Source organism: Haemaphysalis longicornis, unplaced genomic scaffold (genome assembly GCF_048455015.1).
Source record: "Haemaphysalis longicornis isolate Haplotype H1 unplaced genomic scaffold, Haemaphysalis longicornis Haplotype H1 scaffold_1, whole genome shotgun sequence".
NCBI lineage: Eukaryota > Metazoa > Arthropoda > Arachnida > Ixodida > Ixodidae > Haemaphysalis > Haemaphysalis longicornis.
In genome coordinates, this window is record NW_027526203.1 from 199,192,074 (window position 1) to 199,216,253 (window position 24,180).

The window sequence follows — 24,180 nt, forward strand, 5'->3', positions numbered from 1 at the left end:
GCCTGCAAGTTTCTTCACACCAAGATGGACTTGACGTTCGCAGATTGACATATTACATGATTTAAAGGATATCTGGATATCGTCTACATACATGGAATAAGAGATTGTAGGTGTCAATTCCTTTCCAAGAGAGTTCATCTTAATTATGAAAAGAGTGCAGCTCAACACTCCACCTTGTGACACGCCGTTTTCTTGCATGTGAACCTTGAGAGTGCACTACCGACTCTCACGCGAAGGGTTCTCTCGGACAAGTAACTAATAAGGGTGTTTAACATGTTACCCGAGACACCGAATGACTTGAGGTCACTAAGTATGCCGTAACGCCAAGCGGCGTCATAGGCCATCTCGATGTCGAAAAGCGCCGTAAGACAGAACTGTTTGTGAACGAAGGCATCCTTGATATATGATTCAAGTGCCACAAGTTGGTCGTTCGTGGATCGCCCCGCCCAGAAGCCTGCCTGGCAGCTCGCGAGAAGACCGTTGTACTCCAAAAAGTACACGAGCCTGATATTTATCATCTTCTCGAGAAGCTTGTACAGGCAGCTGGTCAGGGCAATGGGTCGGTAGCTAGTAGGGGAGGAAGGGTCCTTGCCTTCTTTCAAGAATGGTACAAGTATGGCCTCCCTCCAAGATTTTGGAATGTGCCCCGACAGCCATATCTTGTGGTAGAGGTGAAGGAGTGTTACAAGAGTGTCTGCGTGTAAGTGCTGTAAGTTTACAGGTACTCAGAATACCCCTCAGCTCATGAAGCAGAAACTCGTTATAGGAGGAGGTTCCTTGTCGTTATCAAGTAAATACTTCTTTTCCGCCGATTGTTTGTGTTTCATGAAAGTTTTCGTGAAGTGTGCTGAGCTGGACACGTGTTGGAAGTGTTGTGCGAGTGTGTTAGCCTGGTCTTCCAGTGTATCCCCTGTTGTACTAACCAGGGGCAGGCTATGTGTTTGTAGTCATTTGAGTTGGCGTATTCGTGTCCATACTTTTCGTGTGTCTGTGTAGGAGTTTACTGATGTTATGAATGAAGGCCAACTATCTCGTTTTGCCTCACGGCGCACACGTTTTCCTAATGCATTTGCCCTTTTGAACAATAAAAGGTTACCCGACGTGGGGTACCGACGAAGGATACCCCACGCCTTGTTCTAGGCCTCTCGCGCCCGCCTATAGTCTTCATTCCACCATGGCCTCCTCTGGTTGCGCAGGCCACCAGAGGCGTGGGGAATGGACTTTTCGGCGACGTCGAGGATGTGCGCCGTGAGTAGTTGGGAAGCTTTTTCAATGTGTAGGTGTCTTATGGTTGTGTAATGTAGTTTGTATGTCTTTGTAAATGCATTCCAGTTAGCTCTTGCTTCATTGAACCTGTTCTGGGAAGATGGACTGCATGTGCCTTTACCTATATATGTTAGTGAGGTGGGGAAGTGGTCACTGCCGTATGGGTCAGTGCCTACACCCCACTCGAGACAAGGAAAGAGAGCTGCGGAGCCAATAGCCAAGTCAAGAAATGAGTGTGTATTGTGTCCTATGTTATAGTATGTAGGCTGTTTCTTGTTGAAAAGCCATGCTCCAGAGGATGTTAAAAACTTCTCTATCAGGCGACCTCGGGCATCCATGCGAGAAGAGCCCCAAAGAGATTTGTGTGCATCAATGTCACCTGTGAGGATGTATGGTTCGGGCAGCTGGTCAACCAGCGCCACGAAGTCAGAGCTCAAAAGTGCAAGATCAGGAGGAATGTATATTGAGCATACCGTTATCAACCTATTAAATAATATTGTGCGAATTGCTACAGGCTCAGGGACAGTGTTCAAAGTGACAGGGTGGCATGCTAATGACTTCCGGGCGATTATGGCCACACCGCCAGAAGAGTGTGTGCAGCCATCCCTGTCCTTTCTGAATACCATGTAACTATTCAAGAAATTTGTGTGATTGGAATTCAAATGTGTTTCCTGAACACACATTACACTTGGCTGATTAGCATGCAGTATTTCGTATACATCGTAAAGATTTTTAAGAAGGCCTCTGCAGTTCAATTGGATTATGTTTTCTCTTCCCATTATGAAGTGTGGGAGCTACTGGAGTGTGTTGTTTATGTATCGTCTTTGGGGGCTTGGACTCTCGGAGGGGGCTTTTTCGGCCTCTCTAGAGGCTTGGATAGAGGGACCCATACCTTCCGCTGCGACAAAGACAGGAACGGTCCCACGTCCATCGCATCCTCAGATGTCCTAGGGGTGCCCGATGGACCAGGCCCCCTGGACTTGGCACCCATTCGGGTGCCTTTTGTTTTTTGAGCCGCTATCACCGAAGATGTCGGGCGCACCACAGGTGGCACGGGCGGTGCGGCAGGGGTGGGAGCTGATGTGGGACCCCCGGTGTCCATCGCCTCCGCAGCCTCCAGTGGAAGCAGGGAGGATGAGGAAGGAGGGCCGGAGGGGCATCGGTCCCGACGGTGAATGTTGCCACCACAGCCGCTACTGGCTCAGTAAGTGCTGTGGTGACGGGATGGCTGCCTGAGGCAACCCAGCGGGGGGCGGGGACGTGACCAAGTTCGTCTATCGCTACTGGGTCCCCGCCAAAACCACACGCCCCTCCGCCCCCCGGCGAGCTGCGTCGGCGTACCTCCCCAGGGGGGAAAGACGCGAACCTCTTTCGCGCCTCTGGGAAGGTGATGTTCTCGTTGACTTCCAAGGCACTGATCTGTTTCTCCTGCTTTGCAGCTCCTGGAATAGGCAGCGTGCGGCCCCTTGAAGTTTGCACAGGTGAAGCTCTCGGATTCACAGTTGTCAGTTGGATGATCTTGTGCTGCACATTTTGCGCACGTCAATTTACCACGACAAGAGGTTGTGCCGTGCCCAAACCGCCGACACTTGAAGCAGCGGCGTGGGTTCGGCACGTAGGGTCGGACCGGACATCTCATGAAGCCTGCGTTGACCGACTCAGGAAGTGTTGGGCGATCAAACGTCAAGATTATGTGTTTAGTTGGTATTATTTGGTCGTTTCGGCGTATGGTTATTCGCCTCACTGCCGTCACGCCCTGATCACGAAGGCCCTCGAGCTGATCGGCTTTGGTTTCGCTTATAAGATCCCGATCAGCGATCACGCCTTGGCAGCTATTAAGGCTGCGATGAGGCGTGATCTTGATGTGAACATCGACCATGCGTGTTTGTGCGAGCAGGTTAGCGGACTGCTGTTTGTTGTGTACCTCAATCAGGACTTCTTCCGTTTTTAGTTTCTTATCCTTCTACGACTTGCCGACAAGGCTTTCAAGATACTTCGAGATTGGAAACATGGACTGGGAAGGGATGTGCTTTGTCTTATCAATAGATTCTATGATCAAAAAGCGCGAGAAATTATCGGGTTTTGGGAGCGAGATTGATTGCAAAGGAGGAAAATATACTCCGGTGCGGCCCCTTTTCAGGGACCGATCACGTTTGGGGGGGGGGGGGGGGGTAGAGGGGTAGAAAATACCATATATCATAGTATATAAGCAGGGGACGGGGGTACTTTCTTCGCTCGGGTTACCCTGACACCGAGAGAGGTCCCGGAGCTCCCTACCTGTTAGACAGGGAGCCCATCCGCCGGAGCTTGACCTGGGCTCCTACGGCCACCGTTTGAGGTTTCTACCCTTCACCTTAAAACACATCGCCACGGTTGGTTCCAGCTTATGTTTGGGGGTTCGGGGTCCGCGGTGTCGCCAATACCGTCACCAAGATTACTCAAGGTGCCCCGTGCGGGGCCAACTGATGGCGTACTCATTGATTCTGACTGATAAAGAAACCCCGCGAAATATGAAATATACCACGTGACTGTGCTCCCGCCCGCCTCATAAAGCAGTGTCGTCAAATAAGCTTATTGAAAGCAACTTCGTCGCCTGCTACCGGGCCGGAGAAACAGCGCAGTACTTTTGCAATAGCATTCAAGAAAGGAGCAGCAACAGCAAGTTCCGCGGGGCGCGTGTGGCAGATAACATAAAATGTCATTCTATATACATAGGGTTGTTCGTTTTCCTTCGAAACCCCATTTTACCCGATTCTTACACCCCGATTGTGTTTCAGAAAATACGGGTTAAACCCGATTTCTCCCTGAATGGGCGTTTTCAAAGGAGCGACCTGGACAATGATGGTCTGACGTTCCGCCGTTCTCAACCAGCACTTGCTGGAAGCAAGCCCTACAAACACACCCTCCGAACTCATTGAGTATTGGCATGAGTCTACCGCTCGCTACCTCAGGCTGGCAAATGGTGCACTGACATTGTTGTGCCCAGCTAATGGAAGCTGTGTTGTCGAGAGAACCTTCTCCCAGTGGAGGCACGTTCAGCGATCAGACAGGCCTCGAATGGAGACCGACAAGTTGCGCAAACAAATCACAATAATGTACGTAAGCAAGGATGAGGGAACAACCGATGACCAGCTTTTCGTGAATACAATGTTTCATTTGCTAGAAGTTATCAATGCTATTTACTGTCATTAACTATTAATTTCCAAACAAATCCCGAATCTCGGACAGCGTTTTAAAGAGAACCCAGGAGTCCCCCCCCCCCTTCCCCCCCGATTTCCAGCTTGAAATAAACACCAATTTTAAGGCGTTAGAGTTAAAAAGCTCGTAATAAACTGAGTTATTAAAATAACCCCGTAGTAAATCTATCGATTTAGCCCGAAAAAACCCTAATTTCGGAATGGTTTCACAGATACACCCGCTTTCTCCCGGAATATCAGTTTGAACAATAACACCGGATTTTTATCCACCGATTTTTAATAAATATAAAACCCGAAAACGAATAACCCTATATATACAATAGACAGGAGTCCGGCGATAGAGTCTATGCGGCTCACATCAAGACCGTCTGTGTCGTCATGGGCCGCCATTATACTGTACGCTCGCCTTAGTTTCACCATTCGCTTGGACTGAAACGTTTTATAGTGGCCGTAAATATAAATACAATGCCTCAAAAACGCATAAGATGGAGCGTAATTATAGAATTATAAAATACAACACGCTGTTTAAAGCTAAAGAAATAAAAAATGATGCGTGTTCTTTTTACTGAACGTCTACCACAACGGTTGTGCCTAATACTCTGAAAACCAAGCTAGTGGTTAACAATATTGTTAACGTTTGTGAGAAAGTCATTAAAGACTGTTATTTTGCAATATTTTATAACATAAATTTTTTGAAAAGCTCAGAAAGTTTTTATTCGCGTACCTATGAAAATATCGCCTTCGCGGTGTTCGTGTTTTCGCAACAGACCATCTGCTGTACCTTTCGCGGCGGCAAATTACCCGCTCTTTTAAGATGTCCGGGCGCTATTAATATATGTACTGCTACTGCAAAAAAAAAAAAAAAAAACGGGAAGCGCGTTCTCCATACTACAATTGTAGGTTTGTACTTGGATATGTACTGATGGTCGCTCGCAGGCACAGCAGTCCCCCCACTTGCTTACAATGAAGCACAGCGGTCTTAGCATGAACTAATTGAGCGAATTTCGAGTTTCCAAGCGAAGCGAGAGAAGCAAAGCGAGTTTCGGCCATTTCGGCCGGAGCGGCTGCCTCGTAGACGTAGAAATGCAGAGTAAAGAAAGCAAAACCACGAAGACGCTTAAGAATCCGATAGACATGCCAAGCCAGCAGCTGGGGTCTTCCCATAAGGCCATAGCCGCCCCAAGCCGCTACGGATTCTCAGGCGCAGTTTTCTCTCTAGTATACTTACTAAGAAACTCTATGGCAGATAAGGCACAAACTCGGTCGCGATTTCTTCTTTCTTTCTTTTCTTTATTTCATTCTGGGTAACTCAGAGGGAGCCTGTTTAAAGGCATTGCTTTACGAGGCGCGAAGGAGCCCCTTCACGTGGTATTTTTCATATTTCGCGGGGTTTCTTTATCGGTCAGAATAAATAAGTACGCTATTAGTTCGGCGCTGAAAATACCGCAGTTAGATGCCTCCCGTGGGTACCTACAGCTGTCTCATTGACACTTTAATTATTAGGAGAGTACTTCCAGAGTTTGATAATTAATTATAAATAAGTACTTATAACTCATTAACGACAAAATTACTGTCCGCAACTTCACTGTACTGGAAACATTATGCACTAGGTTTTCTTCGAGTAACGCAATTGCTTTTTTTTTTTTAATCTTGGTCCATGCTAGCTGGGACACCCTGAATAAAAGGGCAATTGTGCTTTCAGAGTACGAAGTACTGATGTGTGTAGTTCGCAAAATTGGTATGATTTGATATAGAGTAAACAGTTTCCTCCCATCCACTTAAACAAGACACAAGGTATGCTTGGGGAGGGGGGGGGGGGGACGCGGCCGGTCACTAAAACCTCCACATATCGCAACTGGCAGCACTGAGCACGTAAAAAAATGACCGAACAGCCTTTATAGAGAGAAAAGGGGCTCCAGGCCATTCGGGAGAAAAGCGAGGGTGGAATATTTGTTTTGTGCAATCATATGCACTGTCGAACCAAGAGGCGGGCGCGCATGGCCCCAAAACTCACACTACTCTTCTAGACCGCTCAATATATCGCTTACGGTGTACTTGTCCAGTAGTTGATAAACACATGGTCATGAAGGGTCCCAGAACGTAAATGGCACGGAAGGGGGAAATGGAATGCACAACGCACTCTAAAGAACATGCCGGTGCCGTGCCAGCCGTCAAACCCTGCAGCTTCTTCTTGTTACGGTTATAAATGTTTAGAACCGATCGGAATGACGGAACAGAATTAATACTACTACTGCCTTTGTACGCGCGAGCAATGTCACCACAAGCTGGACATTGGCGCGAACGAGCGGCCAGTTAAGCAGTATATAAATCAACGTCGTTTCGAACGTATGTACAGGGCCGTCCACTCTTGGTACGAACATGGCGCAGCGTGGCCGCGCTCCGCGGGGCGCCAGCGCCCAGCGCAAAAGCCGCGGCCGCGCATCGAAGCTAAGCGGCGCAGACGCATAGGGGCTTGGAGGCGGGGCTTGGGGTCGTGTGCTAGTGCGGAAGCACGCCGGGCTTGCTTTGCTGTGAAGCACGCCTAACTCTCGGCATGCGTGTAGCGTCTTAGCGCGCCATGACCTCGTTGCGAGAAAGCTCACTTTCCTCACTGCGGCAGGTTGTGTAGTTTCTGCGTATGATAAGTGAGCGCTTTTTCTTTTCAGTTCCGCGGTCCCAGTTGCATGTATTGTTGCAAACATTTCACGACGGGCTTGGTTTGGTTTAATGAGAGATGCTGTAGAGGAGGGCTCCGCGTGATTTCAGCCACCAGGATTTATTTAATCTGCACTGGCATTGCGCAACACATGGGTGTCTGTGCACAGGGTCGGCCTTACCTCATTCGGCGCCCTGTGCGAACTGCTGCCAAGGCGCCTCCCCCCCCCCTCCCTCCCTCCCCGCCCATCAAACTCATTTTTACAATGAAGCTGTCTATGTCTAGGATCCAGTAGGCCTTCTTCGATTACCGAGCGACATGTAGACAAGAATACTAAGCGTGCGTAGAGCCAATTTACGGGGCCGACCCAAATCCTGGAACTGTAAAACTTCAGCGTATGGAAACTATCATAGAAATAATAAAAACGCCCGAGGGCCTTGATATTTTGATATAGCACTGCTTATGTAGCCCCTGAAGAGATGTCTTCTCAGCAATAAATTTGTGCTTAGAAGTGAAGACAACTTTAATTGGCCTTTAATTGTAACCTGGCTATTCCGCATTTTGCGTTGTACAGTGAAGCACGTCCGTCTACGAAGAGAGCATGATTACAGAAATGGCTATAACTCCTGCTTCATTGAAACCAACCCAAACTCAATTATAGAACAAGTAGCCGCTAATACGGCCCTACCATTACGCAAAATTTCATTTGCGTGTAAAAATTACATACTTCACAGTAAAGTTGTAAATATTAGGGAATTCCAGTCTGCTGTAAATACATGGGCGGTGGGAAGCGGACAGCTCATGCTTGTCCGCTGGAAGAAAACTCTGGTCTGTCCAAGATTCATTTAGGTAATTAACTAGGAAGTGTGCTCAATCGCGAATTGCGAACAAACGTGTATTGTTTTGTGCACGCCTTGGAGTGCGCCACGGTTAAAGCATATTGTCGCTCACGTTGAGGCTCGGCCCCACAGCTTCGCTGGGCATCCTTCTTGACAGAGCAGAAGGACACTGAACTTTATTTAAAGCGAAAACTTCGCTGTATAGTGGGACCGATGGCGTCCTGTCAAAAATCTAATGCATTTCCTCATAGACTGGTTGGCCAACCGATAAGCTCGCATAAAAAAACATTAAAAAAACAGCCAACTGGACCAAAACAAAAAAGGTCTTCCCAGCAATGCATCTGTGTTTAGAGGTGAAGCCGACTTTCAAGGTATCTGTACAAGTTTGGTTTCTGTAAGCTGGCCTGTTCTGCATTGCGTATTATGGAGTGAAGCATGGCCATCTACGAAGGAAGTATGATTACAGAAAACGGCTGTAACTCTTGTGCTGTAAAAATTATACCGAAACACATTTCATGACAATTACCCGCTTAGGAGACTTCACATGCGTAAAAATGGTCAAAAAATGGTAAAAAAGCTCAAATCACCTTAAGGCATTTTGGGAAATTGAACACCTCGGATTGAAAGATGAACCACAATTTACAGATGAAGAACACGACGTTTTCGAGAAAGACGCGTCGAGGAACTGGCTTGAAAACGAGATGGAGCAGTACGAGGACGTCTGGCGGCAGGAGATGAAGGAACTGGGCAGCGTTGTTGCTCGGCTGTAGGAGGAAAACTCCAAGCTGAGCAGCTCGCTCAAGGCGAAAGAGAGTCACCGTTCCCAGCATGGCCAACCATACAGCGTGATGCTGGACGATGACGTCGTTGTGCTTGAGCGTCTCCGGGATGCCTTTGACAAGCAGTCGGCCAAGCTGAGCCGGTGCAAGAGGGAGATGGCGACCAGTGCTGCTGACATTGAGTCACTGCAGCAGCAGCTGGAAGCGAGCCAGAGGGCAAGCCAGGAGCAGGGGCGGCGGAACCGGCGGCTGCAGCAGCAGATTCGGCAGCTGTGCGACGAGTGGGGAGACCTGCAGGCTCTGCTGCACGACCAGCAGGGTCAGCTACAGGCACTGCAGGAGCGGCTGGGCACAACCATACGGGACCACGACGACCTGCTGCAGCACGCTCAGGACGCCCGCTGTGCGGAGATGAAGGGGAAGTTGGTGATCGATCTGGATGACCCCAACCGGCCGCGCTTCACGTTGGACGAGCTGAAGCACATCCTGTTCGAGAGGAACGAGCTCAAGGCACACGTTAGTGATCTCGAAGACGAGCTGGCCCTGTACAGACCAAAGTGGGCTCATGAGGCAACCTCGCTTCTGACCAGGCCGGCCGACCTGCCGACGCCAGTGAAGGATGAAGACCTGCCCGTCCAGGGACCCATCAACCAGCAGCCTGAGGAGAAGTGTGTTTCTCTCGGAAGGTCCTCGGACATCCGGAAATTGTTCCAGTAAGTGATGCACAACCTGCACGTGCCCGGGGAGGATCCCCGCTCAGAGATCTTGCCCGAACGTTTTAGTTTTACCAGCACCCTGTGGCCCCGAGTAAAGCCTGGATGACGCCGCCGAGTGGCTTAGCGGGGAACCATCTAAAGGGACTGCTCGCCCAAGGCCGCCACCGGAGTGGCTCGTTGACATCGCACCCTTCTTCGAATTTGCCATGGCCTTCCTTTGCTTTTCCCCTCTGGACTCTGGACTCCTGGTGTGATACCGCGAAGCTCTTCTCCTCGCGCTGCTGAGCAGTGCTTGTGTATGACACCTTCCATGACCAGGGGTGTCCACTGGCCAAAACACCAGCGGCACACTGGGCGCTTTCTGTGGCAGTGCATTGTTTTAATTCAATTTCAAGACTCAAGACGTCCTGGTCTAATGTCAAGATCCGTCATTAATGGGCCAGTTTGTGGCTATCGCAAGAGGATGGGGTGCTGACCGATTACTTAGAGTCGCCGCAACTGATGTCGATATCCTGAGTGGCGTTGGTGGTGGGGCTTTGCAAATGAACAGGGCGTTTTCCTGCGCTGCCGAAGTCGGCGTTCAAGTCAGGGGCTGGAAGCTTAGACTGGAGGCTCGATGGTGGCTGGGCGTTTGCCGGTCTTGCGGCATTTGGTGTCTTCAACTCGTTGCTGGTGCTCTACTAGGACGTTGAAGTACTGGATGAGCTCAACTAGTGGTGGAAAAAATTCGCCACCGTTTCGAGGGCCTTTGTAGGAACGGTGATGCCGTTCGCCTCAGAAGTTTCCAGGGCTGCGTGGTAGGCGGGTGAATCAAAGATTGGTGGTGAAAAGTGTTTAGTCGATTGATTGATTGATTGATTGATTGATTGATTGATTGATTGATTGATTGATTGATTGATTGATTGATTGATTGATTGTGGGGTTTAACGCGCCGACGCAACGCAGGCGATGAGGCGCGCCGTAGTGGAGGGCTCCGGATTAATTTTGACCACCTGGGGATCTTTATCGTGCGCCAAAATTTCGTACACACGGGCGTTTTTGCTTTTCGCCTCCATCAAAAAAGCGGCCGCCGCGGCCGGGAAACGAAGAGTGTTTAGTCGGTGCTTATTGTTGGGAAGCAGAAGAGATTGATTTGCTCACATTAGAGAGTTTAGATGCCAGTTGACTGGCTGGTTGACCTGGCGTTGGACGCAAGCTTGGTATTTGGGGCCAGTTGTTTCCTTCCATCGGATGAGGAGCGCTGACGTTTCTTGGAATTTTGAATGAGATGGATGGCCTGAATGGCCAGATCTTTCTGGTGGTGGGTCGTTGTGTTTAGTTATGGGGACCTTAACGCGTTGTCTGGCTTTTTGAGCCAAGAGGGCACCAGCGTGCAGGTTGGTGGGGCAGACCGTGAAGGTTCTCGCGTGAGGTCCCTTACAAAGGCGGGGCGTCGGTCCGCAGTCATGCGGCATCGCCGGGGTAACGTTTGTGACGTGTAAAAAGCATGCATGTCAGCAGCAGGTGGTGTGGGTAAAGGGGCAAACGTCCTCCCCGAGTTCGTGTGCGCAACAGTGGGTGAACAATTGCGTCTTGGGCCGGGGGGGGTGGGAGCGGGGGGGTAAGTGCAGCAACGGCTGCTGCTGTAAAGTATGCAACGGGGCACAGGAGTACCACTGAACCACGCAGCTGAGAGCAGACATGGTAGCGCCCATCATACGGGCGGCAAGGATGCGAGCAGGCGTAGTTCGCACAACTTGGCACATGAACGATTTCGAGGGGCTGTTTTGTCTCACTGAGTGGATGACATCTCGGAGAGAGAGAGAGAAACTTTATTGCGTGTCCGGCAGAGTGAATTAGGCCGTGGAGGTCGGCCCCGATCCAGGGCGGGTCGAGCCCGTAATGGCTTGCGCCACCGCAGGTCCTTCCCGCTGTTGGGTCAGGGCTTCCTCCACCTGCCGGACGGCCTGGACTTGTGTGTTGTAGTCTGAGGAGGTGATGGCTTCACGCACTTTTGGTCGCAATTCTTGTGCTTCAGAGTGTGTTTGTAGGTGAGTGCAATCGTTGAGGATGTGCGCTGTCGTAGCGGGGGCAGTCTTGCAGATGATGCAACGGTCGGTGTTGTATAGCGTTGGGCAGATGTATCTGGCGAGCACGGGTGTCAGGATCGAGTCCGTCTGTAGCAGTAAATTTGCCGGATAACACCCGTAAGGTCCAAGGTGGACGACCATGTAATTAAATGCGAGTGAGGTGAGCTTCAATAGCTTTGCTGCGGCAGATTCCCTAAAGGTTCCCACGGTGTGCGATATCTTACCGGTGGTCAGTTGTGCGGAAGAGGTAACGGGATCAGCGATGGCGTGTGTGTCAAACTTCGATTGGTTTACCCCTGTGGGGCGAAATATTATCGTTTTGAAGTCCATGCATGCGTGAGTGTCGGGAGGGAAGGGCGTCTATCCACGGTTGTTCGTTGTCATCACGAGAGCTAACAGTGGAGGCTGCGGCACCCAGGTGGTCGAGAACAGCGGCTGGCGCGGTAGCCATACTTAGGCCTAGCTCCGCCGCGGTGGAGCTAGAACCATACGATTGCTTCCAGGTTACGTGAAAGCTTGCCAACAGATGGAAAGTAGTGCCTAGTGATTTCTTGCCTATTAAGGAAAGCTTACAAGTGTCCGTACAGGGAACAGGTGCGCTGTGCCATGGGCGAACTTACGCTGAAGCTCGATGTGAGCGCGCCGTCATTCTTCTTCGTAGCCATGACATTAGCGCACTTGCTTTCCTTGGCAACTGCTTTGATGTCTTAAACATTAAATTGCATGGTATTCGGCATGGACTGTGGGGAACAAAGTTCCACTATCATAAACTTTGCCAGGAAAATGACCTACCTGAAAATTCCCATGCATTGGTAGCGTAACATCAGTTCCTACTGCCCAGAGTACATTGTCACGTAGCCACTGACGAGGCAGGTTTCTTCAGGGAACGAAAGTTCATTGGAGCGAACTTGGGCTCTGCTAAGAACCCAAAGATTACGCAAGCGGCGACGAAGCAGTCAACAACGTGACGTGCACAGGCGAGTGTCGGCGAATCGAATACCGCAATGCTTGCCTTGCGACAATTAATCATTTGGCGCTAATGGTTCGGAAACCATCGAATCAGAACTAGAACATTGGTGATCAAAGACGAATCTTCTGTTCGAGTGAGGACAGCGTGTTACACTGTTCCTATGTAATATGATAGCTTGCGCCGCGTATACAAAAGAACCAGACGGAAACGCGCGCTTCCCTTCTAACTTAGATAAGACTGCTGGGCGCGGTCAGACGCTGGTGGCAACACAAAAGTAAACACAACAGAAGGCGTGGTTTGCGCCAATGTGGATGGCGTTCGCAGCAAGGCTGATGCATCGGCTGGGCAAGTTTCGACTTCTGTTACAGCTCAGGGCATGCAACGCGTTCTCGGCGGATAACTTAAAGCGCTCAAAATCCTCTGCTCTGTACACACCGGCTTCGGTGTTATCTTGTGAACTCTGCGCAGTTTGGTTGGAGCTAGAAATGGCAGCATATTGGACGATGCAACATTTTTTGGTCTGGAGAACCCCAACCGTTTTTTTTTTCATTTAGCCGTTAGTCCCCCGTTTCTTCTACTTTCGTGATGCTACCCCATCGTATCCCCACCGAGTAGTGCAACACCAACTGCCATTTTAGATGCGACGCATCTCTTTAACTCGCCTTGTCCCTCCATGCATGCATCCGGCGTCCATCCGCACGCCTCTCCCCCATTCTCCTCGCCACGCCAGCTCCGCGGTAACGCCGCTCTCACCGCAGCGCCATCTTGCATTAGCGCTCGCTCCCCTCGCCATGCCAGCTGTGCGTCAGCGCGCGTTAGCGCTCGGTTAACACATGCGCATGCGCTACTCTCTCTCATTCCCCTCACCGTTAACGCGGGGTACATATAAACGCGATAACTGCGCCGCTCCGCTCAGTCGCTCCACCGCCGCCGCTCCGATGACATCCTATGACCACCGATGATTTGAATGGAGACTAACAGGTCTGCTACCGCGATTGTCGGCGCAACCGTAATAGACACCGCCCAGATGCGTCGCATCGCCCCATGGTTTCCCCCCGCGGAAAGATGTGGTCATTTTTTTCCATTTCTCATCGTTTCTTCGCGTGTTCAGCAAGGTTCCTTGTTTAACCCACTGCGTTGGCTCGGTGGCTAAGGCGTTCTCCTGAGCCCAAGGACGCGGGTTCGATTCACGGCCGCGGCGGCCGCTTTTCTGATGGAGGCGAATAGAGAAACGCCCGTGTGTTCGAGATTTCGGCGCGCGCTAAAAATACCCAGGTAGTCAACATTATTACGGAGCCCTCCACTACGGCGTGCCTCATCGCCCGTGTAGCGTCGGCGCGTTAGGCCTCGCAATCAATCAATCAATCAATCAATCAATCAATCAATCAATCAATCAATCAATCAATCAATCAATCAATCAATCAATCAATCAATCAATCAATCGGGATGCTTTGTTTGCGCTTAAGAATGAATTATTTAATACCACTTTATTTGTCAGCTTGATTTTTTTATTCAGCACCTCATTGCTCAAGGTCTTATTAGAGGCAATACATATACCTGCTTCCTTATCCCAATTTATAGCCTCGCGTTCAGTGAACGGCCGCACTGTGGTGTAAAAGATGCACAGCTGCAGCGAGGTGTAAACTTTAGAGCAAAAGTATTCGAGAAGCAAGTAGGAGAAGAGTCAGTGGGAAACTTTGGAATAGGCAGTCGCAACAGCCACGAAAATACACTGGTTGAATCTGGCGACAGAAATAACTTAGGCGAATGAGCACGTTCTTCTGCAAAGGAAAAAATAGAAAATAGACATCAAAAAGCCCCCACGGTATGACCAAAAACGAAACTGGCTTCATTCTAAGTGACAACCTAAGTGTTGTACCGAATGTGGAGGTGCCAGGCAGGATTCGGAGCAGCGATAATAGGATGGTTAGGTGCAAATAAAGCTGGGTCTCAAAATGGAAAGATGACAGTAGCGAAAAGTAGAAAATGCAGCATGGGGTCAGTTAGAGCCAGGACGCAAAAGGCACTCGGGACCATGAAACGGGGAGAGGCTGCAGGTGCCGACGGCATAACCGTGGATCTTTTAAAGGAAGGTGGAGATGTTGTACTGAAAAAGCCTGCTAAACTATTCTCAGAATGCTTAAGGACTTACAGGCACCCATAGCCTGGAAAAGCGCCAACATAGTTCTCCTTCACAAGGAAGGAGATACCACAGATATTACAGACCCATCAGCGTCCTGTCGGTTGGATACATCTTTACCAAGAAAAAGTTAACCTCATAAGCGACAGCCTAGATTTCCAACAACCCGGGGAACAAGCTGGGTGTAGAAAAGGATAATCTACAATAGATAATATCCATGTCATCCATCAAGTAATAGAAAAATCTGCGGAATAAAATAAGTCCCTTTACATGACATTTATTGACTATGAAAAAGCGGTTGACTCAGTAAGCACCGCAGCAGTGCTGGAAGCATTGAAACACCAGCTACTGGAGGAGAACTACATAAGACTCTCAGACGACATGTACAGTAGAATCTCAATAAACGGAAATCGCTTAAACGGAATTGCCGCTTAAACGGAACAGTTGCCTGGAATTTGGTTGGTTTTGTATTCAGATAACGTAAAAAAACTCTCGGTAATCGGAACTAAAATTTCCGCATCACCGTGTAAACGGAACCAGAAATGAACTTCTTGTGAAATCCACTGGCATGAGAATCAGCTTTTTACAGTTCCGGCTGTTTCATTCTTGTTTTTTTTTTTTCTTCCTCCATGCTTGTTTAGCCTTGTTGGCCTCGTAAGCCTCGTCTCGTGAGTCGTAAGTGGTTAGCCGTGTTAGCGCAACGAATGCAACATCGCAGTTCTTGTTCCAGCAGTTCGGTCTCGATTCTAGACGCCGAGGCTACAGGGCTCACCTCCTGTCGCCTCGTTCGTGCCATCGTTGTGCTATTCGTCCTTCATTACCACGTTGCCGTCTTCTAAATTCTGTGGCTCGTAAGCACTCGCGAAGTTGAGGCCTCTAGCCTCCGTGAAGATGCAGTTGCAAGGACTCAAACAAAAATAATTGACGCATTGTGTAGTGCACAGCGACTCATTGTTGCCAAATCAACTTTGTGAATGCTGTGCCTACGCTTCTTGTAGTTTTCTTGCTTTCTGAAAACTATCAGCTACAGTCACTTTCTAATGGTTAGAGTTCCATTAAATGCCCTTAGAAGTGTGTACGCACATAAATTTGCACCTTAGAACATCTCTCTCAGTAAACGGAACTCCTGTTAAACGGAACTAATTTTTCCGGTCCCTTGAAGTTCCGTTTATCGAGAGTCTACTGTACTAAGGGATGTACGGGCAGGATAAGCTAAAAGATAAAACGAGAAAGGGAATACGGCAGCGAGATACCATCTCTCCAAATTTGTTTTCCGCATGTCTGGAGGGCATATTTAGGAAGCTTGACTGGGAAAATGCCACATTACGGATAAACGGGTATTACATGATCCATTTGAGGCTTGCAGACGACATTGACTCGCTCAGTGAGTCTGTAGAGAACCTGCAAAAAATGCTTGAGGAACTACAAACAGAAATATTTGGCGTTGGGCTACAAATAAATAATAATAAGTGTAAAGTAATGATAAATAAGTATGCTGAAAGCGCCCTATTCACCCTAGGTAACTCAACGCTAGAACAAGTAGAAGAGTGTAACTATGTTGGACAGGTCGTCAGTGGTGATCCAAACCACGAGAAAGAAATCCAGCGCAGAATAGGTATGGGCTCGGGTGCGCTCGGCAAGCACTCCTAAGCAATGAAACGTAAGCTGCCTCTGTCCCTGAAAAGAACAGTATACAACCAATGCGCACTGCTGGTTATGATATATGGAGCGGAAATTTGGCGTCTTACTAAACAACTAGAAAGAAAACTTAGTTCGTCTCAACGGGCCATGGAAAGAAGGATGGTAGGGGTAACATTCAGAGGAAACCCGCTTCCTGGATCAGGGAACAAACTCGAGTAGGAGGTACTTAGTCCTTAAGGAAAAGGAGTCCGGCTGACCTTGTAATTAGAAGAAGTGACAACCGGTAGACCACCAGTGTACCACCGAGCGGGGGGTCTAGAAGAAGGGTAAGGTGAATTACACGATGGAGGAGCGAAATAAGAAAATTAGGATGCAAAAATTGTACTCCGGCCGCGCAGGATAGGGGCGGTTGGAGGTCAGAGGGAGAGGGGTTCGTCGTGCAGTGAACTTAAATTAGCTGCTTCAACGGCTGCTGCTGCTGGTGGTGGTGGTGGTGCTGCTGCTGCTGATGATGATGATGTCAAAATGTTTTTGTTTTGACACAAGTTTTGTGAGACAGCCATCAAAGAGCAGCACAAACCTGTATGAACGGTCACGGGAAGCGCCGAACTACAATAAGTCAGTTCTCCAAATTTGTGTCGTGTGCACATTGGACACTGTGCAAGTGTTTCTTTTCTTCCTACATGCTTTACCAAGTCGGCGATTTCGGTATCAACAGCAAGTAAAAAGAAAGTGTGAACGTAAAATCCTGCGTGAAACTGGGAAATCCACCGCAAAAACGTTTGACATGATTCAGCAAGCTTGCGGCGGAACTGCAATGAGTCGTGCGCGGTGTTTTGAGTGACACGGATGTTTCAAGAACAGCAGAACATCGGTGGAGCGGGACAAGAGACCAGGAAGACCTGCAACAAGCTACCCCCGAAAATTTCAAAGCCATTCGACAGCCTGTGCGTGAGGATCATCTGAGACCAATCCAGAACAGTTATCTAATTGTCGACGCGTCATACGGAAAAGCCCATGCAATCCTCGCGTGCGATTTGAATGTCCGCGGCGTTGCTGCCAAAGTCGCCCTCCTTCTACTGACCCAGGACAAGAAGAAACACCCGTCGAAGTCTGTCAGGAACTCTGTCGGCGTGCCGATGATGGCCCGTCTTGTAAAGGGATATGTAGACTGCAACATCATTTGCATCAGCGAAATTTGCGCTGGGTGTGTTTCAAAGTTAGCCATAAAGTGGGCTTAAACGCATTGCGTTTCTGATTTGCACGCAGATCTCAGCGGAGTTTTACAGCTTTCGCTGTAAGCAAGATTTATACCTCAGCCCAGCTGCTATACTGCTTCTAACGGCAATAAATGACAAAAGCATTGCTCCAAATGACCACTTCGTTCTGACCGCTCTTCATATCATGGCCTCCGGAGAGCGAGGAAGATTTATCACCATGTTACGCCATCGCACTGAAAGGAAAGCCTGTTCGAGGAAGAAATTTATCGAATTCGAACTGTTTAGCGAACGTTGAGGTGGCATACTTGACTGGTTTATACGGTTTGATCGTTGCTTGCAAATGCCTGGCGTTTGATACGTATAGTTTCGAAGTTTGTTGCGGCTTTCCGCTGCGTGTTTTATATTGGTCTGGATTGAAAAGCGACTTTAAACCGTTGTGTATGATATAACCCAGCTGTTGACTTACGAAGCAGTATATGGCTACCCCCCTTCCCCCCCCCCCCCCCCTCTGATTTTTAAAGTGGTGAAGCCGCTTTATTTGGCACTGCTTGTGCGCTCCTCCTCGCCAGCGCCGGCGCCTCTTCCACAAGTTTTATACCTCTCGCCACCGCCGAACCCTTCTGCTCTAGTTGCGGAAACGGATGACAACGGTGCGAGCGCTGTTATCCCCAGTGGCACTTTTAACTCGCTACGCGCCGTAAACGCGTCGTTCGCTCAGAGGAAGAAGATCAGTTATTGAAGAAGCATCGACGTGCACAGAGACGGGAATGGGAGCGAAAACAACGGAAACCCGTTGCCGCTGCACAACGTGCAGCAGCCGCCATTACTGCCTCAAGTTACACCTTGTCGCATAGCTCTGAATCCATCCCGGATGAAGAGCAACTTTGCCGCTTACAATGCTAACATGACCCAACGATTCTTGTTCAGCTAGAAGGGCTTCCGGAGCGACATTTTTTGCCGGTGTCCTTCACGTCTTGTTACCGGTTTATGCTTGCACGGAAGGGAGGTAGAGGGAGGGGAGGGCGTGTACCCGCAGCTAGACTACACCGGTTGCACACCCTCACCGATGACATGCCCGTGGGGCTGGTGGTGTATTTCAACGCGGACGTCTCACGGTTCATTGCGACCTGTCTGCTGTCCACCGTGGTCGAGTCGTTTGGGTTGGTGTGTTACACAGACAGGAAGATGCCTACAAGATGGGAGGGAAAAAGTCAGCCCCATGTTTGGCCCCTAGAATAAAAATCTAGCCCTGTCAAGTTTCATTCAACCAATTAGCTAGAAAGTGGCTCAATCTCAAATTACAAACAAGCGCGTTTTGTTTCGTGCACTCCTTGAAATGCGCCAACCTGCGCTGGGCATCCTTCGTCCCAGAGTGGAAGGGCATCGATTTTTTTATGTTCTTGTATGGAATAAACGTGTTCTATGTTAACACATTCTAAGACAGTCCTGTTGTTGAGCTTCCCCTTGATACACTGGCTTGACCAGCACATGCAACCAACAATGAAATTTCGGCAAATGACAATGTCTAGCATACGATTGAACTCAAAAGTTGCGCCGTCTGCGCTGTTCTGCCTGCGCAGAACGCAATTCCAGCATGACATTCTGCATTGCGCAGTACCACAGCGCAGATCAATTTTCCAGTCAAACTGTTTTCGCGTTGCTATTATTCGTCGAATTTGCATTGATGGCGGCATAGATACATCACTAGAGTGCATTGGGGTTCAACTGAACCACGGGATGACTCGTATACTTATTTGAATACTAACTTTATCTGAATCAACAAGCATCTAAGTACTCCTGGTCACCTGTGACACAACGCAAGCAAAAATGATGTTAGCGAAGCTAGAAAATATAGCGGCAATTTAAACTAGACGCAAGAAAGCGATAACAAAATTGGCCGCGTATCTGCTCCTTTCGTTGCAAATGTCGTCAAAAGACGATAGTCTTTGCAGACATTTGCCAAGGAAATGCGCCCCTTTGCTTTCCCGCTCACCTTTCATGCTGTTCCTGTACCGTCGCGCTCATCCCAAGGTAAACACACTAAAGGTTTGCGCAAGGCAATTTGAATTTACCGCGTTCCGCTGCTACAGGCCGGGTTCCTCGATGCCAGCGCTGCAGTACGGCGGAGACGCGCGTGAATGGAGGCGGCCGACTACAAGGTTTATAGAACCGCGTGGCCGTGCTCCACGTGCGTTCCAAGCAGAACGTGGACTTAGCTAGTGGAACCTTTCGTTGCTGTTGCCGCGTCATTTTTCATATGCCGCCAGGAGGCGGTGGTTTTCTGCAGTAGATGTAGAATATCATTATCTATCGAAAAACCAAGCATCCATGGATTTTTTTAATAAAGGAACACTGTAAATATCACTTGTGTACTAATTTCCTGCCTTATATTTGCGTAATGTATTGTTCTTGTTCAACAAAGTTGACAAGTATGAAAATATAAACCGGGCTTAGACGTTTACACTTGGCTATGAGTATATAAGACTATTGCTCAGTAAGCATTTTACTTTGGCTGGGTGGCTGAATCGAGTTACAGACGGACAGACGGACAGACAGACGGACATCCAGACAGACCAAAATTTCTGGGTTTAAGTAGCCGAAGAAAGACTATCGTCTTTAATATTCCTCGAGGGAATTTAAAAAGTATTTTACATACATCCTGCGTTCTCTCAAAGTATTTTAGTATACGGTTATGCTGTGGTTTACCTTCACCTGAGGGCCCTCGATTGACCAATCCATAGAGTCAACAACAAATTTCAACTCGCCGCGGTGGCTCTGTGGCTATGGCGTTGCGCTGCTGAGCACCAGGAAGAGTTTTCGATTCCCGGCCACGGCGGCCGCTTTTCTTATGGAGGCGAAAAGCAAAAACGCCCGTGTGTAGGAGATTTCGGAGTGTTAAAGATCCCCAGGTGGTCAAAATTAACCCGGAGCCCTCCACTACGGCGCTCCTCATCGCCTGCGTTGCGTCGGTGCGTTAAACCCTACAATCAATCAATCAGTCAGTCAGTCAGTCAGTCAGTCAGTCAGTCAGTCAGTCAGTCAGTCAGTCAGTCAGTCAATCAATCAATCAATCAATCAATCAATCAATCAATCAATCAATCAATCAATCAATCAATCAATCAATCAATCAATAAATAAATAAATAAATTTCGGCGAATGTAGGTTTCAAGCGTACGATTTTACTCAAAAATTGGGTCTGCGCTCTGGCTTCACGCAATGCGAGCATGACGTTCCCCATTGTGCAATTCATCTGTGCAGATCACGATTTTCTGTCAAGTGGTGCGTACACCCGGGTGCAAAAGTTGCCAGGTCGTCATTTGAAGAGCAAAACTCAATTTCTCTGTTGCCTGGTGGGTATGCTCCTGCTACGCGTGCGTTTGGTGATGATGCTCCGAGGACGGTTATGCTTCGCTAACGAATACAAATGAAGTACTGAGCCACGAGGTAGCAAACAAATTAACGGTGAAATTCGCAATCACGTCCTTGAAACTTCAGTTCCCCGGTTATACGCTGCTGTCATTCACAACATCTGCTTGGCTCGCAGCATGGATTCGGCACTCGAGTGCATTGTAGTGAAGTTGAACAACGGAATTGCCTTAGAGTGTAGTGGCCCTAATTTTAAAAAGCTGATTTAACGACTCTATTGTGTCCTACCAACGCCCACAACGCATAAGATTTCTAGCACCCAGTTTTCCCTGGCAACACAATTCATAAAAATACACGGACAACGGGGTGCTTTAAAACCAGTTGCAGGTAGTTTTCGGGTTTCGATGGCTTACAGTGATCGACTGTTGGTTTTATTAGACGAACAAGGCTCCGTATTTGCAGTGTTTGGTTCTTGCGTTCGCAAGACAAGTAAACTTACGTCGTCGCCGTACAGAAGGCTTTGCACTCAAATTCAGCCTCTTTTTTTTGTCAGGCGAATCAGCCAAGTAGTTCGCATCCCCTGAGAACCGGTCTTATGATGGTATATTCAAGACGAAAACACGATACGGTATTTTCTGTGTCCTTCCGTAACCACGAGCTACAGACTTCTCACATGACGCATGAACACAACAGCGAGCGTTGAGTCGCATTGCAAAATGTGATCCTTATTTATAAAGATCGTCCATACTTTCTGTGAGATCCGCTCAGGGGCAGCGAGAATAACGAGAGTGGAAAGGCGACGGGGGCGGTAGGAGGACAGGAACTGTAGCATTTCACGGCAGCGCACGAGCAAATGGGCAGGCCCCTATCTCCGCGATGCAGGAGTCTCGAGCACACCCCGAAGGCCGGAAGGTTCCGACCGGGAGCCCCCGACTTACGGGCCGTTTGGGACCGCTCATATATTCACGTGCAGAAATCATACAGGTCGCGAACGGCAGGGGAAAGCTCCCGTGGACGAACGTGTATCTGAAAGTTAGTGCCGCTTTTTCGGTTGGAGTGAGCTTGCGTCAAGAAAAAGTGAACGAAGAAACAGAATATTTAATCGATTTTTTTTATGCTTCCGTCTTGGCGGGAATCATCATTCTAGAATAACTTGAAAAAAATCAAAAACACAGCGTTGCATAGAACTGGATCCTCATTTTGTTGCTTCTGTGTATACGTACGGTTCAGTAAGTCGTAAATTTAAGAACGCCGCTAACCAGAAGAAACTTTTACCCTTCAAAATACGCCTTGTAGACTGCTATGCACATGACACACATGTCAATAAGTTTTCGGATTGCCGAGGCCAGCAAAGGTTTATCCCACTCTTGCATCCAGTGGCATCGTTCTGTTCATCGCCACTTTTTCATACCCCGTGCATAAAAAAAAATTCCCGCGCCTTCCCGCGAGGGGAACACGAGTAAATGCAGAGCATTGGGGCCTCAGTACTGATTGAAGGCAGTATTGCTTCCATCGCTTCTTCCGTGATGCTGGAGTAGCAGACACGAGTAAACTTGGGCACGAGCGTCAACAAAGGAAGGAAGGAGCAACGCAGTGACTGAAACACGAGCGACAGCTAGCCGCTATATTTGCAGCGCGCGCAGTAGAGGGAGAGCAGTACGGGGGGGAGAGAGCGCATGCGCAAGCAGCGCGCACCCTTCCACGCCCCACCGCGCTGCTATCACGCACCTGTTACGCCGAGACCACGACGGAGCGAACGGGCTGACTACGACGCATGCGCGCGCCAGCTGCTGTTGAGAGAGAGGAGGGAAGGAGAGGCGCACCTGCTGCGGACGCGAAACTGTTGACACCGTCCGACGCAGAAACAGGCGAGGCTAAGAAATGCTCTGCATTTAAAACGAACAACGGCGTTCGAAGGTCACTCTTGTTCAAACACTGAATTCCTCGGTTATAAGTAGAGCAATGACTTGTTTGGACAGCTGTGTCTCTGTTCGTATACATGGCGTAGCAGTACAAAGTGCAACAAGAACATTTTGAGTCTGATTGCCAAATACGTTGCTAGCGGCAACACAGCTGTCCTACCTTTTATGAACGGTGGGGACGCGCAAATCGTAAAGACGAATTTATTACGTAGTTTAAGCTTTTCCGTAGCAGCCTGACATATTGCCGCATGTCTTCATGCAAGCCAACATATTTGGCTGAATGACTTGCCGCGAAACCAAAGTACCCTTCTTTGGACCATCCATGAGCTCTAAATACATTTCCCTGGTAGTGTCTTTTCTGATACCTCCTACTTGTTAGGAGAATGCTCAGTCAACGAGTGTTACAGTGTGCTGGTTAAGATTGGCGAGGACTGCAAGTACGTACGCTGGAGAATTCTAGCCCAGCGGTGTGTTCCTTCCCGTGGGTCAGCCGGCACTGGCACAGGAAATTTTTTTATACTGCATACTGCGGGCTTCGCCTTCTACACTGCCGAACGTGGTAATAGCCGAATGTGTCATTCTTCTTGGTCCTTTTGACAAAGTTAGGGCGGCTTAGCTACAAGCCCTGGGGTATTTCCCTACATTATGGGCCCGTCAACACGGAAAACTGTGCAAACGCTGGAATTCTACAATTTTATACAAGTTATACGTACACTAACGGCTGAATAACTTTTTGTGAAACTCAAAGACCTACAGGCCTAGATTTTTGCGGATCTGCCTTGGGTTTTCGAAGGCCACATCTACTGTGTGAACCATGACAGAGAGTAGACGGCTTCTGCCCCCTGAATTGCGGGCACTGGATCGATGTCGCACGCAACTTCGCGTTGCAACGACGCAACGCGGGCATTTACTTGCTGCCATCTATGTGTCCAAGGCTCCGCGGGTCCTGCCTACACTTTACCAGGCTCCAGCGCCGTTTCCTCACCCACCCTGTAGATGTTCCCTCCGATGAAGGTCGCTACCACTGTGCATGGCTTCAAGCGAAAGCTATACCAGTCCCAGCTCTAAAATTATTTGCCTTGGAGCTCATTAATAACGACTGTAGATCCCATACGCATGTGTATACTGATGGCTCATGTGGGGCTACATAATGGGCGATTGCGATCTGGAACCCTTCGTCATGCACCAGCTGCGTCCCATGGCCACAAGACATCAACGATGGTTACTGAGCTGACTGGGCTGCGGACTGGTTTTCACTATATCTTAAAGCAGCCAGACAATTAATGGGCCAGCTTCACTGGTCCCCGGTCATCACTCGTGCGCTTAGAATCGCTGCCGAAATGACATATCACATGGGAAATATATTTTCCGCAACTGCAAGCGACACAAAAGTGCCACA

At 49.0% G+C, this 24,180-nt stretch overlaps 2 pseudogenes; one reads left to right on the forward strand and one right to left on the reverse strand.

The window, feature by feature from the left end:
* LOC144156344 (uncharacterized) overlaps positions 1-24,180 on the reverse strand; it is a 117,213-nt pseudogene that overhangs the window by 43,436 nt on the left and 49,597 nt on the right.
* Positions 2,296-9,559, forward strand: LOC144174477 (RILP-like protein 1; annotated as a pseudogene).